At 49.4% G+C, this 17,310-nt stretch overlaps 1 protein-coding gene across 5 annotated transcripts in view; it reads left to right on the plus strand.

Moving 5' to 3' along the window:
* LOC139254510 (zinc finger protein 664-like) overlaps positions 1 to 17,310 on the plus strand; it is a 77,885-nt gene that overhangs the window by 8,641 nt on the left and 51,934 nt on the right. For 2 of the 5 annotated variants that reach the window (XR_011592024.1, XR_011592022.1), the window contains one exon: positions 2,663 to 3,860. The gene's annotated coding sequence lies outside the window, so the exon portion shown is untranslated. Of the gene's footprint in view, positions 1 to 2,662; positions 3,861 to 17,310 lie in introns of those variants that run through there. The other 3 variants (XR_011592023.1, XM_070873733.1, XM_070873732.1) reach the window with 2 other exon arrangements.

Here is a 17,310-nt window from a genome sequence, read left to right on the forward strand (position 1 = left end):
AGAGTCTGTGGAATGTTGGAAAATGACTGTCAATACATCCGCTATTTCCAAGGCCACCTCCTTAAGTACTCTGGGATGCAGACCATCCGGCCCTGGGGATTTATCGGCCTTCAATCCCATCAATTTCCCCAACACAATTTCCCGACTAATAAGGATTTCCCTCAGTTCCTCCTTCTTACTACACCCTCTGACCCCTTTTATATCCGGAAGGTTGTTTGTGTCCTCCTTAGTGAATACCGAACCAAAGTACTTGTTCAATTGGTCTGCCATTTCTTTGTTCCCAGTTATGACTTCCCCTGATTCTGATTGCAGGGGACCTACGTTTGTCTTTACTAACCTTTTTCTCTTTACATATCTATAGAAGCTTTTGCAGTTCATTTTAATGTTCCCTGCAAGCTTCCTCTCGTACTCTATTTTCCCTGCCCTAATCAAATGCTTTGTCCTCCTCTGCTGAGTTCTAAATTTCTCCCAGTTTCCTGGTTCGCTGCTATTTCTGGCCAATTTGTATGCCACTTCCTTGGCTTTAATATTATCCCTGATTTACCCTTGATAGCCACGGTTGAGCCACCTTCCCTTTTTTATTTTTACGCCAGACAGGGATGTACAATTGTTGTCGTTCATCCATGCGGTCTCTAAATATCAGCCATTGCCCATCCACTGTCAACCCCTTAAGTATCATTCGCCAATCTATCCTAGCCAATTCACGCCTCATACCTTCAAAGTTACCCTTCTTTAAGTTCTGGACCATGGTCTCTGAATTAACTGTTTCCTTCTCCATCCTAATGTAGAATTCCACCATATTATGGTCACTCTTCCCCAAGGGACCTCGCACAACGAGATTGTTAATTAATCCTCTCTCATTACACAACACCCAGTCTAAGATGGCCTTCCCCCTATTTAGTTCCTTGACATATTGGTCTGGAAAACCATCCGTTATGCACTCCAGGAAATCCTCCTCCACTGTATTTTTCCAGTTTGGTTAGCCCAATCTATATGCATATTAAAGTCATCCATGATAACTGCTGCACCTTTATTGCATGCACCCCTAATTTCCTGTTTGATGCCCTCCCCAACATCTCTACTACTGTTTGGAGGTATGTACACAACTCCCACTAGCGTTTTCTGCCCCTTGGTATTCCGTAGCTCCACCCATACCGATTCCACATCATCCAAGCTAATGTCCTTTCTTACAATTGCATTAATTTCCTCTTTAACCAGCAACGCCACCCCGCCTCCTTTTCCTTTCTGTCCATCTTTCCAATAGTTGAATACCCTTGGATGTTGAGTTCCCAGCCTTGGTCACCCTGGAGCCATGTCTCCGTGATGCCAACCACATCGTATCCGTTAACTGCTATCTGCACAGTTAATTTGTCCACCTTATTCTGAATACTCCTCGCATTGAGGCACAGAGCTTTCAGGCTTGCCTTTTTATTACACTTTGACCCTTTAGAGTTTTTCTGTAAAGTGGCCCTTTTTGTTTTTTGCCTTGGGTTTCTCTGCCCTCCACTTTTACTCATCTCCTTTCTGTCTTTTGCTTCTGTCTCCATTTTGTTTCCCTCTGTCTCCCTGCATTGGTTCCCATTCCCCTGCCATATTAGTTTAACTCATCCCCAACAGCACTAGCAAACATTCCCCCTTGGACATTGGTTCCCGTTCTGCTGAGGTGCAGACCGTCTGTTTTGTACTGGTCCCACCTCCCCCAGGACCGGTTCCAATGCCCCAGGAATTTGAATCCCTCCCTGCTGCACCACTGCTCAAGCCACGTATTCATCTGAGCTATCCTGAGATTCCTACTTTGACTAGCACGTGGCACTGGTAGCAATCCTGAGATTACTACTTTTGAGGTCCTACTTTTTAATTTAGCTCCTAGCTCCTTAAATTCGTCTCGTAGGACCTCATCCCGTTTTTTACCTATATCGTTGGTACCAATGTGCACCACGACAACTGGCTGTTCACCCTCCCTTTTCAGAATGTCCTGCATCCGCTCCGAGACATCCTTGACCCTTGCACCAGGAAGGCAACATACCATCCTGGAGTCTCGGTTGCGGCCGCAGAAACGCCTATCTATTCCCCTTACAATTGAATCCCCTATCACTATTGCTCTCCCACTCTTTTTCCTGCCCTCCTGTGCAGCAGAGCCAGCCACGGTGCCTTGAACTTGGCTGCTGCTGCCTTCCCCTGGTAAGTCATCCCCCCCAACAGTACTCAAAGCGGTGTATCTGTTTTGCAGGGGGATGACCGCACTACCTTCCTTGCACTGCTCTTCCTGTTGGTCTTCCATTCCCTATCTGGCTGTGGACCCTTCACCTGTGGTAAGACCAACTCGCGACACGTGCTACTCACGTCATTCTCAGCATCGTGGATGCTCCAGAGTGAATCCACCCTCAGCTCCAATTCCGCAACGCGGTCCGTCAGGAGCTGGAGGTGGATACACTTCCCGCACACGTAGTTGTCAGGGACACCGGAAGTGTCCCTGAGTTCCCACATGGTACAAGAGGAGCATATAACTTCAGGTTTTGGGCAGCTGAGATCAGTGAGTTGCTCCACACTTTATTATTGACTCGCTAGCTCTCTCATGCTGCAAAGTTGAGCCTTGTTTAGTCTGTTTGAGCACTGCCAGCGGTCTGCTGTGCGTTAACATTTGTGTTTCTGTCTATTTCAGGAGAGTCCGCCGGAGGAGCAGAGGTACGACACGCTCCAAAAATAACTGAACAACATTATAAAGTAGGATATTGAAGAGCGGTTTTATTTTCTGCTGTTTAATATTTCATAGTACGCTTCACTAATAATGTAAATATCAGCCAAACATAGCGGGAGGCAGCCTGTCTCTGGGAGCATTTAAGGGACCCACCCAGTATAGAGTGTGGAGACATGTAATGGACATTCTCAACCCTGGTACGGAGGGCCTTTCCTGGTTTCTCACTTAACCCGTAAAACCCTCAATAAGTGGGCACATCTTAAGAATACCAGACACGAGTAAAAGAATGTAAATATTATCCATACCCCTTCAAATAAGAAAATAGATGAAATGGCAGCATTTGATATCTGATTCATGATTTATAATGCAACAATCTAATAATCACAACTATTTTAGAAGCAATCGGCCATTAGAATTCATTCATTAGTAAACAAAAACAGTGATCTAAATCATTAACCTGTTACACTGGGTTCTCTCATGGTTTAAAACTGGAGAATTAATGCACGAGTATATTCACAACTGATTTGGTCAAATCACTTTCAATCACCTCCTGACTGCTCAAAGCCTTTCCCCCATCTCAAAGGCATAAGTCAGGAGTGTGATGGAATACTCTCCACTTTCCTGGATGAGTGCAGCTCCAACAAAGTTCAAGAAGTTCGACACCATCCAGGACAAAGCATCCCGCTTGATTGGCACCCCATCCACCACCTTCAACATTCACTCCCTCCACCACCGGCGTACCGTGGCTGCAGTGTGTACCATCTACACGTTGCACTGCAGCAACTCCCAAACCCGCGACCTCTACCACCCAGAGGGACAAGGGCAGCAGTTGCAGGGGAACACCCTCACCTACAAGTTCCCCTTCACGTTACACACCATCCTCACTTGGGAAATATATCAGCTGTTCCTTCATCGCTGGATCAAAATCCTGGAACTCCCTCCCTCGTATCCCTGTGGGAGCACCTTCACCACACGGACTGCAGTGGTTCAAGAAGGTGGCTCACCACCCCCTTCTCGAGGGCAATTAGGGATGGTCAATAAATGCTGGCCTTGCACCATCATATCCCAGCAACGAATGAAAAAAATACAGAAGAGACTTTCAACATGAAATGTTCAAACTTTCATGGACAAAGATGAAGGAACGGCCTTGAAGGGAATGGAACACGGGGAAGGTTGAAAATATTTGTATACAAAATGAAGTAAATCAGAAATATAATGGTTGCGATGTCAGGAATGTGTTTGTTTTTAGGAAAGAGATCTGTTTTATAAAAAATATTTGAGCGGCCTCCAGCGAGTGTTTGAAGAGCAGCTGGTTCGGCCGCTCAACGTGCCCTCACTCCGCCCATTTGTACCTCAGAATTGCAGTCAGGGTCCTCTATACATCACGGGACCCCGGTTTGATGAGGTTTCCTCCCCTGAAACAGGCAGGCGTTCCCGCTGCCCATCTCAGGACCCCACCCACGGTGACGATGGCTGAAGCACCAGCGTAAACTTTAGTGCCATTTCCAGGCGACTATCGCTCCGGTTACACCAGGCAGGGGCTCTTAAAATCAGTCCTGTTAGTTCAGGATAGGAGCAGGAAGAGGCCATTCAGCCCCTGGAGCCTGTCCCACCATTCAATGAGATTACGACTGATCTGTGACCTGTCTCCATAAACCTGCCTTTGGCCCATATCCCACAATCCCTTTGGTTAACGAAAATCCATCAACCTCCGGTTTAAAATTAACAATTGAAGCTGCATCAATTGTGGTTTGCAGAAGAAAATTCCAAACTTCTCCCACCCTTTGTGTGTCGAAGTATTTTCTAACTTCACTCCTGAAAGGCCTGGCTATAATTTTTAGACGATGCCCCTAGTCCTAGACAACCCACGCGGCGGAAAGGCTTACTCTTGGTTCTTAATATCTTGAAAACTTCGATCAAATGACATCTTAAACTTCTAAATTCCAGGGATGGGTAAGGTGCAAATTTAAAATAAAAAAGTTGAGTACATGACTCTGGGATGTAGTTAAGCCCCCAATTCGCTTAAAAAAAAATCAATGTTGCTTCTGTTGTGTAGTTTAATAATAGGCTTGCCAGAAGAGGTGTTGCTCTAATTCATTTCAAACACCGCCATGTAGTGTCACCTTCTGCCTGTGGAGCAACATTACAGGCAGCAAGATCACCGGATTCTTGTGTTACACAGCTCATTCCACCCAGTAACTCCCCGTCTACAATTCACCATCGATTTGTTTCTTCTCTCTTCCCCATCCCCCTCTGAGCTCGCACTTTCTCTCCCTCGCTCCCCAGCTCCCTCCCTGCACCACCTGTGACTGGGACCAATGGCCAGCAGGTGGCAGGTTGAAATTTTGGGATGGGCCTGTTGGTGACCTTTAACCCCACAGATTGTCAGTGGTGCGGAGTTTTTCCCGCCATCATTCAGCCCCGGGGAGAAGTAGGGAAAGGTTCTCTCAGTGAAAGTGTGGAGATGGGACATGATGGGACAAGTTGTCTGCATTGTAAAATAACACCTGTACACCCTCATAGTCCAGGTACACTCTGATCGTCAGGGGCTTCACACTCTGGGTGAGGTGGGTTAGTGAGGGGGAGGTGCCGGCAAAATAGCCTCTTCCGGGATCCAGCCCCACAATCCAGTATCCGGTCTCTGTGCTCGGGGTGAATAGCCCTTTTCTCCCGGCAGACTCTCTGACCACTTCCAGACCCCACCTTGTTCCACACCTCCACCTCTGATCCCAGGACACAGCCCCAGGGATCAAACCTCTCCAGGGTGTCAGGGAGCGGCTGCCGTTTATCTCCATGTCTCACACGGGTCTGGTCCTCAGACAGGATGAGCCGGGGATTCGCTGTATTCGGATCTAGAGTCATTGAGGCTGGAGCTTGGGGAAAGTTAAAATACAACAGTCAGTGATTCAGTTTCTTGCTGTGATTTATTCAAACACTTTCCTGTTTAAAGTGCCCACTCGGGCTCTGGGTTGTGATCATAGAATCAGCTACTGCCCCAGTGTTTACTCCCTGGGGGGCGATTTACATCGATTTCGGGCCCGAATCAGCGCCCGGAGATAAAGACCCGAAAACCACTGGACAGAGCGGGATCGAAACATAGAAATTGGGTGCAGGAGTAGGCCATTCGGCCCTTCGAGCCTGCACCACCATTCAATAAGATCATGGCTGATCATTCACCTCAGTACCCCTTTCCTGCTTTCTCTCCATACCCCTTGATCCCTTTAGCCGTAAGGGCCATAACTAACTCCCTCTTGAATATATCCAATGAACTGGCATCAACAACTCTCTGCGGCAGGGAATTTCACAGGTTAACAACTCTGAGTGAAGACGTTTCTCCTCATCTCAGTCCTAAATGGCTTATCCCTTATCCTTAGACTGTGTTCCCTGGTTCTGGACTTCCACAGCATTGGGAACATTCTTCCTGCATCTAACCTGTCCAGTCCCGTCAGAATTTTATATATTTCTATGAGATCCCCCCTCATCCTTCTAAACTCCAGTGAATCGAGGTCCAGTTGATCCAGTCTCTCCTCATTTGTCAGTCCTGCCATCCCGGGAATCAATCTGGTGAACCTTCGCTGCACTCCCTCAATAGCAAGAACGTCTTTCCTCAGATTAGGAAACCAAAACTGAACACAATATTCCAGGTGAGGCCTCACTAAAGTCCTGTACTACTGCAGTAAGACCTCCCTGCTCCCATACTCAAATCCCCTAACTAGGAAGGCCTTCTTCACCGCCTGCTGTACCTGTATGCCAACTTTCAATGACTGATGTACCATGACACCCAGGTCTCGTTGCACCTCCCCTTTTCCTAATCTGTCACCATTCAGATAATATTCTGCCTTCGCGTGGGGGGAGGGGGAGAGAGAGCGGGGGGAGGAAAAGTGGGGGACAGAGAGCGGAGGGGAGGGGAAGAGAGCGCGGGGGGGCGCGAGAAAGTGGGGGGGGTGGAGAGAGAGAAGGGGGGGCGAGAAAGTGGGGGGGGGGTGGAGAGAGAGAAGAGGGGGGAGAAAGAGCAGGTGGGGGGGGGTTGAGGAGCAGGGGGAGGGGAGGGAGAGCGGGGGGAGAGGGGTGGGGGCAGCTATTTCCAAAGGCCACGAGGAATGTAGTGTTGTGAATAAAATATTTCACAGGTAAGACAGCGTCCAGTATAAGGAATGCGATGGAAATAAACACACTGCAATTACATCTGAAGGAGAAACTTACATTTCCAATGTTCCTGACAAATATCTCAAACCACTTACCACAATGTATTACTTCCCATACCCTCTGCATAAAGTAGTTGGGAGTGATTTACGTCTCACTATTGTCCGGATTTACACCGTAAACAGAGCAGTAACGAGACAAAAATCACCCGCAGTGGTTCCCACTAAGGGCCGCCGGGAAATTATGCCGCAGCCGCAAAATAGGAATCCAGCGTTCCCGCACTAAACATGGGGGAGGCCTCATTGGTTGATGTACATGGGACCCCCGTGCAATCTTGGTCTTCCATTGGTCGGTGCGTGAGCTGTGCAAGTCCTGCCCAGTGGAACAGTCTGTAGAATGGCCCAACCTGTGGTCCTTAAAGGGACTGCTGGAAGCCCCCAGAGGGAATGATGCAAGGAATTAGTTCCCTCCGGTGTCCTGGACAATATTTATCCATCAATCAACATCATGAGAACTGGTTATCTGGTCATTATCACTTTGCTGCTTGTGGGAGCTGGCTGTGCACAAATTGCAACAGTGACTACACTTTAAAAACTCTTCATTGTCTGTAAAGAGCTTCGGGACATCCTGAGGTCGTGAAAGGTCGGATATAAAAACAGGTTCTTTCTATTTATTCTGTGTGTCACAGTTTCTCTGTGGCCGGAAGGTGCAGGAATTGTCCTGCCCACTGCTGGCTGTTCCTCGACTTTGCCCTTCTGCTCCACAACCCCGACCATCCTATCTCCTTCCCCCTCCCCCCGCTATATTTTCCCGCCATTCTCTGAGTTCGAGACTATCGCTACTTTGTTGTCGACTCTGACTGTGTTAAACCTCTGGATGTTTATCTTCTCTCTCTGGCTAAGGATCTTGAATACTTCAGTAAGATGACCCCAAGCCCTCCCTTATCCAGTGCAAAGACTCCTGACTTCCAGACTAGACACGGACATCAGCGATCTTTTAATCCAGGGTCTGGAAGCCGGTTTAGGCCTTTCTCATCTGGATTGAGAAATGCGAGAGAACAGTTCCGCAGGTCGGCAAGTATAAGCGCTGGAATGGCGGGCCTGGGACATCGTGGTCCCCTCTTCCCCCCCCCCCCCCGCCCCCCACCACCCCAACCTGTGAGAGAACAGCTCCGCAGGTCGGCAAGTATAAGAGCTGGACCACTCCAACCTCCAGCGCGAGCTGCTCCAAGTATGCAATGATTTTGAGATGGGCGACTAGGTGATGTCATCAAAACACTGGTCGCCATTTTGGCGCGAGGGCAGGAACGTCGGCAGGGCCCAGGTATAGAGGAGTGGGAAGGTCGGGGCGGATGAGTAGTGAGTGTTTGTGGCGAGAGGCGGTGAATGTTTATGGTGGAGGAGCGGCGAGAAATCGTGGCGGAGATGCGACAGATGAGGGTACAGGGCCCAGAAGAGCCGAGGGCCAGGGGTAGCACGGGTCAGCCCACACTGCGATATGTGTGCGCACTGGGTCCGTGCAGCAGAGCAGGTCTCCAGTCGTCCTGGTTAACCCTTGCCACTGGATAAAGGCCTGGCTCTGTCAAGCCCGTGTGGTGGCTGATGTGCAACGGTCACCACACGTTAAAAAAAATCCAGGCACAGGCATCTTGCACCCACTCAATTGTAGTTCAGGACTGGAACATCGGGTCCTTTATTGAAATACCTGTGAACTCGTGGAAGCAAGTCATCCTCGTTCAATGGACCGCCTGTGATATAAATCAGAAAAAGGAATATAGGAGATTTACCCAGGTTAATGTCGTCTATCATGTCTCTCCACATTGTGTATTGTAAAGGGCCATCTGCTACTGACAGCTTGAGATAGTCCTCACTAATCCTGTAAATATTACACAGTTGATGTTATAAATTGACCATAAACACTTTCCCAAACTGCAGAGTTTCAGTAAAGAACATGTCCTACCTCCTCTTCCGACAAGCTTCCTCCTGAAATAAATAAAACACAAACAGTGAGGAGGTTAGTAAAAGACTTCAGGAGTCCATCGACAGGCTGGTGAAATGAGCAGATACAGGACGGATAAAATTTATAACAGAGACGTGTGAAGTGATGCATTTTGAAAGAAAGAATGAGAAGAGGTAATGCAAACTAAATGGTACAATTTTAAATGGGGTGCAGGAACAGAGACCTGGGGGTCACATACACAAATCTCAAAGGATTGTGGGGATTGGTTTTAAGTGAATCATAGAATCATAGAAATGTACAGCAAGACAGGAGGCCATTCAGCCCATTGTGTCTGTGCCGGCCGACAGTGCGCTATCCAGCCTAATCCTACGCTCCAGCTCTTGGTACATAGGTTTAAAGGTTACGCCTCTAAGTACATATTCAAGTATTTTTAAATGTGGTGAGGGTTTCTGCCTCTACCACCGTTTCAGGCGTAAGTTCTAGATCCCCACTACCCTCTGGGTGAAACATTTTCCCCTCAAATCCCCTCTAAACCTGCTATGAATTGCTTTAAATCTATGCCCCCTGGTTGTTGACCCCTCTAAGGGAAATAGGCCCTTCCTATCTAGACCCCTCATAATTCGATACACCTCAATATGGTCTCCCCTCAGCCTCCTCTGTTCCAAAGTAAACAACCCCCAGCCTATCGAATCTTTCGTCATAGCTAAAATTCTCCAATCCAGGCAACATCCTTGTAAATCTCCTCTGCACCCTCTCTAGTGCAATCACATCTTTCCTGTAATGTGGTGACAAGACCTGCACGCAGTACTCCAGCTGTGACCTAACTCGTGTTTTATACAGTTCAAGCGTAATCTCCCTGCTCTTGTATTCAGTGCCTCGGTGAATGAAGGCAAGTATTCCGTATGCATTATTAACAATGTTATCTACCTGTTCCTGCTACCTTCGGGGATCTGTGGACATGTACTCCAAGGTCCCTCTGTTGGGTCTCTGTTGGCTCAGAGACGTGGACCATGTACAGTTGACACCTCAAGTCGCTGGAGAAATACCACCAACGATGCCTCCGCAAGATCCTGCAAATCCACCATCATCAGTTTCTTCGTCCAGGCAATTCCCAGCATTGAAGCACTGACCACACTTGATCAGCTCTGCTTGGCAGGCCACATTGTCTGCATGCCAGACACAAGACTCCGAAAGCAAGCGCTCTACTCCGAACTCCTTCATGGCAAACGAGCCAAAGGTGGGCAGAGGAAACGTTACAAGGACACCCTCAAAGCCTCCCTGATAAAGTGCAACATCCCCACTGACATCTGGGAGTTCCTGGCCAAAGACCGCCCTAAGTGGAGGAAGTGCATCTGGGAGGGTGCGGAGTGCCTCGAGTCTCATTGCCGATTGCATGCAGAAGACAAGTGCAGGCAGCGGAAAGAACGTGCGGCAAACCAGTCCCACCCTCCATTACCCTCAACCACTGTCTGGCCCACCTGTGACAGGGACTGTGGTTCTCGTATTGGACTGTTCAGTCACCTAAGGACTCATTCTAAGAGTGGAAGCAAGTTTTCCTCGATTCCAAGGGACTGCCTATGATGATGATGTTCCACAATGACTTGTGATGATCAGGAATGCACTGAATGACAGCATGGAGGAAGCAGATTCCATAGTAATTTTAAAAAGGGAATTGGAAATACACTTGAAAAGGAAATAAATGCAGGACTATGGGGAAAGAGGAGTGGGAATAATTGGAAAACTCTTTCAAAGAGCCGCACAGACACGATGGGCCATTTGTGCTGTGGGATTCTATGAATGTAAGTAGTTGAACATTCCGATTCGTGTGTCAGATACTGGAACTATACATCAGTGCCACTCACAGACACAGTGACTGTCACACCCACCATACCTGACACACCCACACACTCACAACATGGAACTGTAACTGGATTGCAATGTGAGTTCCGACAGATATTAAACAATGGGGCAGCACAGAAATAATTATAAGCAAAGTACTACGATCACAACAATTCATTCCCATGATTCTACAGACAGTGTGGGAGTGGGATCATTCCGTGTCGATAGCAGAACCGCCCATGAACAGATAAAACAATGGGTTTAAATCAGTTTAGAAATGTTCAGCAAATGCTGCATTTATTTGTTATCGTCGGTTATTTTGTGACTGTGGAAAGTTTCACTGAACTGACCCACAATATAATCCTCACCTTCAGAAATATCAGTCTGTCTTTTTGCTCCATCTGTTTCTGCAACGCTGAGAGCTCCTCCTGAATAGAATTTAAATTCTCTTGAATTTCTCGAAGGTTTTTCTCCATTGTTTCTAGAATCTGCCCCTCTTGTTCCCTGAGATCTCGGATTAAACGTGGAAGAGCTAGGGGAGAGGTGTTTAAGAAGATTGTTGGCAGTGGAGAATAGAAGCCGAGGTTTATCTTTGCATTCTAGAATGACTCTGGAAGAGTGTTCCTGGAATTAACCACAACACAGACAGAGACAGGGTCGCTTTAAATGTCCAGCTCACCTGCTCAGCACCGCGCATGTTCAGGAGTCCCACAAACTGACCTCTTCTGCGCCTGCGCACCGGGCTCGGTGTCATTTCAAACATTCGCCAGATTTGACGAAGGGTCATCGACCTGAAACGTTAACTCTGTTTCTCTCTCCACAGACGCTGAGATTTCCAGCATCTGCAGTATTTTACTTTTTTATTAGTGTCTTGGGAAAGGTCGGCCGTTGAGGCCGAATCACCGACAGAAAATGCGTTTTCTGAACCGATTTAACTCGAGGTGGGTGCGGGGAGAGGGAATATAGTGACATCCAAACCCGAGAGTCGGTCGAGAGCTCCCCGGACACCGAATGGAGCGGATTCAGCCTACTGTCACCTGGTGTTGCGAGGGGGCGGAGTGAACTGGAGCACGTGACACCGGGGCCCGACCTGACTGACGGGAGCATTGATCAATGGGAAGAGCCCGGCGGAGGTGGGAGGAGCAAACTGGCGGCGGGTCTTCCAATTAGTGGTGGTGCAACTAGGGGGCAGGGCTTGGTGTCCAGCTCAGCTGTGCTGGGGACGGGTGAGAGCAGCTGAGAGAGCACAGAGCTTGAATCTGGAAGAGGGGCCAAAGTGAGCCCAGAGCTGGGGCTGGAATCTGGGAGAGGAGCCACAGTGAGCACAGAGTTGGAATCGGGAAGAGGGACCACAGTGAGCCCAGAGCTGGAGCTGGAGCTGGAGCTGGAATCTGGGAGAGGGGCCACAGTGAGCACAGAGCTGGGTCTGGAATCTGGGAGAGGGGCCACAGTAAGCCCAGAGCTGGGGCTGGAATCTGGGAGAGGAGCCACAGTGAGCACAGAGTTGGAATCTGGGAGAGGGGTCACAGTGAGCACAGAGCTGGGGCTGGAATCTGGGAGAGGAGCCACAGTGAGCACAGAGTTGGAATCTGGGAGAGGGGTCACAGTGAGCACAGAGCTGGGGCTGGAATCTGGGAGAGGGGCCACAGTGAGCACAGAGCTGGGTCTGGAATCTGGGAGAGGGGTCACAGTGAGCACAGAGCTGGGGCTGGAATCTGGGAGAGGGGCCACAGTGAGCACAGAGCTGGATCTGGAATCTGGGAGAGGGGCCATAGTGAGCACAGAGCTGGGGCTGGAATCTGGGAGAGGGGCCACAGTGAGCCCAGAGCTGGAATCTGGGAGAGGGGCCACAGTGAGCCCAGAGCTGGAATCTGGGAGAGGGGCCACAGTGAGCCCAGAGCTGGAATCTGGGAGAGGGGCCACAGTGAGCACAGAGCTGGAATCTGGGAGAGGGGCCACAGTGAGCACAGAGCTGGAATCTGGGAGAGGGGCCACAGTGAGCACAGAGCTGGAATCTGGGAGAGGGGCCACAGTGAGCCCAGAGCTGCAGCAGGAATCTGGGAGAGGGGCCACAGTGATCACAGACCTGGGGCTGGAATCTGGGAGAGGGGCCACAGTGAGCACAGAGCTGGGGCTGAAATCTGGGAGAGGTGCCACAGTGAGCACAGAGCTGGGTCTGGAATCTGGGAGAGGGGCCACAGTGAGCAGAGAGCTGGGGCTGAAATCTGGGAGAGGGGCCACAGTGAGCACAGAGCTGGGGCTGGAATCTGGGAGAGGAGCCACAGTGAGCACAGAGCTGGAATCTGCGAGAGGGGTCACAGTGAGCCCAGAGCTGGGGCTGGAATCTGGGAGAGGGGCCACAGTGAGCACAGAACTGGGGCTGAAATCTGGGAGAGGGGCCACAGTGAGCACAGAGCTGTGGCTGGAATCTGGGAGAGGAGCCACAGTGAGCACAGAGCTGGAATCTGCGAGAGGGGTCACAGTGAGCCCAGAGCTGGGGCTGGAATCTGGGAGAGGGGCCACAGTGAGCCCAGAGCTGGGGCTGGAATCTGGGAGAGGAGCCACAGTGAGCACAGAATTGGAATCTGGGAGAGGGGCCACAGTGAGCCCAGAGCTGGAGCTGGAATCTGGGAATCGGGCCACAGTGAGCACAGAGCTGCAGCAGGAATCTGGGAGAGGGGCCACAGTGATCACAGACCTGGGGCTGGAATCTGGGAGAGGGGCCACAGTGAGCACAGAGCTGGGGCTGGAATCTGGGAGAGGGGCCACAGTGAGCACAGAGCTGGAATCTGGGAGAGGGGCCACAGTGAGCCCAGAGCTGGGGCTGAAATCTGGGAATGTAGCCACAGTGAGCACAGAGCTGGAATCTGGGAGAGGGGCCACAGTGAGCACGAGCTGGGGCTGGAATCTGGGAGAGGGGCCACAGTGAGCACGAGCTGGGGCTGGAATCTGGGAGAGGGGCCACAGTGAGCACAGAGCTGCGGCAGGAATCTAGGAGAGGGGCCACAGTGAGCCCAGAGCTGGAATCTGGGAATGGGGCCACAGTGAACTCAGAGCTGCGGCAGGAATCTGGGAGAGGGGCCACCATGATCACAGAGCTGGGGCTGGAATCTGGGAGAGGGGTCACAGTGAGCACAGAGCTGGGGCTGGAATCTGGGAGAGGGGCCACAGTGAGCACAGAGCTGGGGCTGGAATCTGGGAGAGGGGCCACAGTGAGCACAGAGCTGGGTCTGGAATCTGGGAGAGCGGCCACAGTGAGCACAGAGCTGGGTCTGGAATCTGGGAGAGCTGCCACAGTGAGCAACCTTTCGAAGGGCCAGAGCTTCACCACACAAGCTTATTTAAATATAATTTCATGCTCATCACCTTCTCGAGTGCAATAAACGCCAGTGATGCCCGCATCCTATAAACAAATTTTAAAAAGCGATTCCACTTGTCTCACAAGCTTCTATTCCTTTCTTCCCTCGTGTGTTTTCCTCAGAAGTTTTCCCTTACATGTATCCATTCCACTCAGGAGTTCACGCCTAAACTCAGAAGAGCGCCCTCTGCTGCATTATTCTTGTCTGTGCAGTGGAAGTCCCGCCCCTCGGATCCCCCGATTGCTTGGAGGGCCCGCGTCACCTCAGCCCTCCAAGCACCTCCGTCTCTCCCTATTGGTGGGAGCTCACGTCAGTCACAGAAAGGAAACCCAGTGCTGCGGCCGCTCAATCCGCTCCGCTCGGTGCCGGGGGGCGCTCGGAGTCTGCGGTTTATATTTTATTTATTTCCCCGCCCACGCTTCACTCCGTTATTTATTTAAAAAACCCTCATAAAACTCACTTTCCGCCGGTAATCCGGGCCCTCGGGTGGTGTTTGTGCCGAGCATGCGCGGTGCGGGCCGGGCGCTTGTCTGTGTGCCGTTGTCGGGGGTACAGGGGGCGCTTGCGCGGTGTCAGCCACAACTCAGCGAGGGGGCCGGAGCGCTTTCTGCAGCGCGGAGGTTTGTAGGTACCGTAGCCACCATTACTGTTCGTTATTTCAACCAACCAGTGTGGCAGCTGGGCCTGAAAATCAGCTTCACTACCCCAGTGCTGGGAAAGGGCGACATGAGACAACGTTTTTAAAGTTTCTGCTGATGGGTTGTTTGGACATTTCCACGCCCCCCCCCCCCCCCCACGCCCCCGAAAAAAAATAATATTTTTAAAAATAAAAATAGAGCAACTTTTGAGAAAGCAACATTATATTGAGTGGGAGGATAGAAACAGTCAAGAAAGCCCTCTGGTTTCTTGAGCATCTCTTTGTCCCAACACACTATTCACCAACTGAGAGGATATCGACATGATTCCGTTGGTGGGCCCCACAGGCTAGCTTTGGTTCAAATATAGGAATATGTGTTGGTCTTTTCCTCTTTGCTCCTCTCCTGTGTGTGTTCGAGCCAGCCGTGGCTCAGTGGGTAGCACTCTCACATCTGAGTCAGAAGGTTGTGGGTTGAAGTCACACTCCAGAGACTTGAACAAAAAATCTAGGCTGACACTCCAGTGCAGTGCTAAGGGAGTGCTGCTGTGTTGGAGGTGCCGTCTTTTGGATGAGACGTTAAACTGAAGTCCTTTCTGCTCTCTCAGGTGGACGTAAAAGATTCCATGACACAATTTTGAAGATGAGCAGGGGAGCTATCCCTGGTTCCCTCGCCAATATTCATCGCTCAATCAACATCATTAAAAATGATTATCTGGTCATTATTATATTGTAGATATTGGCTGCCGCATTTCCCACTTTATATCAGTGACTGCACTTGAAAATTGGGTGCAAGCGCTTTGGAACGTCCAATGATCATGAAAGGCGCTATATAAATGCAAGTTTGACTGTCTCAATCGATGTTTAAAGGCCATTAATGGCCCTTTAGAATCATAGAATCGTTACAGCACAGAAGAAGGTCATTCAGCCCATCAAGCCCGTGCCGACTCTCAGCTCAGCCCACTCCCCTGCCCTTTCCCTGTAGCCCATATCTTTCCCACTATCTGGTGGTCTATAGAATACACCAAGTAGTGTAATGGATGAGGTAAAAAGAATGAGGAGAGGACATATAAACTAAATGGTACAATCCTGAAAAGGGTGCACAAAGAGAGAGACCTGGGGGTATATGTGCATAAATCATTGATGGTGGCAGGCAGGTTGAGAAAGCAATTAAAAAAGCTTACAGGATCTTGAACATGAGTGTGGAATTTATGATGAACCTGTATAAAACACTGGTTCGGCCCCCAACTGGAGTTTTGTGTCCAATTCTGGGCACCACACGTTAGGAAGGCTGTGAAGGCCTTAGACAAGGTGCAGAAAAGATTTATGAGAATGATTCCAGGAATGAGGGCCTTCAGTTACGTTGATAGACTGGTGAATCGCGGATTGTTCTCATTGAAGCAGATGATGGAGAGGAGATTTGATCGAGGTTTTCAAAATGATGAGGGCTCTGGACATGTAGCTAGAGGGAAACTGTTCCCATTGGCAGAAGGGTCAAGAACCAGAAGACATATAGAGTAAGGTGATTAACAAAAGAACCAAAGGTGACCTAAGAAGAAACTTTTTTTATGCAGCGAGTGGTTCAGATCGGGAATGCAGAGCCTGAAAGGGTGGTGGAGGCAGACTCAATCTTATCTTTCAAAAGGGAGTTGGATAAATATCTGATGGAAAATAATTTGCAGGCGGGGAAGAGGGACTAACTGAGAGTCGGCATGGGATTGATGGGCCGAATGGCCTTCTTTGTGCTGTAACCATTCTATGGTTTTAATTGTTGTTTCTTTGCTGGTCACTGGGACCCTGAAGCCCAAGAGATGTCAGGGCACATGAGATTGGGCGAGAAGAACATAAGAAATAGGAGTAGGAGAGGCCATTTGGCCCCTTGAGCCTGCTCTGCCTTTCAGTAAGACCATGGCTGGTCTTCTACCTCAACTCCACTTTCCTCCACTTATCCCCATATCCATTGATTCACTTAATATCCAAAAATCTATTGATCTCTGTCTTCAATATACTTAACAACTGAATTTCCAAAGCTCTCTGGGGTAGAGAATTCCAAATATTCAACACCCTCTGAGTGAAGAAATTTCTCCTCATCTCAGTCCTAAATAGCTGACCCTTTATTCTGAGACTGTGACCCCTGGTTCTAGACTCCCCAGCCAGGGGAAACATCCTCCCTACATCTACCCTATCAAGCCCTGTAAGAATATAGGCCGAGTCTACTCAATCTCTCCTCATAGGTAAATCCCCCTATCCCAGGAATCAGTCTGGCGAGCCTTCAGGTAAATTTATAATGGGGAACAAGGAAATGGCAGACCAATTGAACAAATATTTTGGTTCTGTTTCACGAAAGAAAACACATATAAGCATATAACCTTCCGGAAACACTAGGGAACCGAGGGTCTAGTGAGAAGGAAGAACTAAAGGAAATCCTTATTAGTCAGGAAATTGTGTTAGGGAAATTGATGGGATTGAAGGCTGATAAATCCCCAGAACCTGATAGTCTGCATCCCAGAGTATTTAAGGAAGTGGCCCTAGAACTAGCAGATGCATTGGTGATCATTTTCCAACAGTCTACCGACTCTGGATCAGTTCCAATGGACTGGAGGGTAGCTAATGTAAGACTACTTTTTTAAAAAGGAGGGAGAGAGAAAACGGGTAATTATAGACTGGTTAGCCTGACA

The sequence above is a fragment of the Pristiophorus japonicus genome, unplaced genomic scaffold (genome assembly GCF_044704955.1).
Source record: "Pristiophorus japonicus isolate sPriJap1 unplaced genomic scaffold, sPriJap1.hap1 HAP1_SCAFFOLD_557, whole genome shotgun sequence".
Lineage (NCBI taxonomy): Eukaryota > Metazoa > Chordata > Chondrichthyes > Pristiophoridae > Pristiophorus > Pristiophorus japonicus.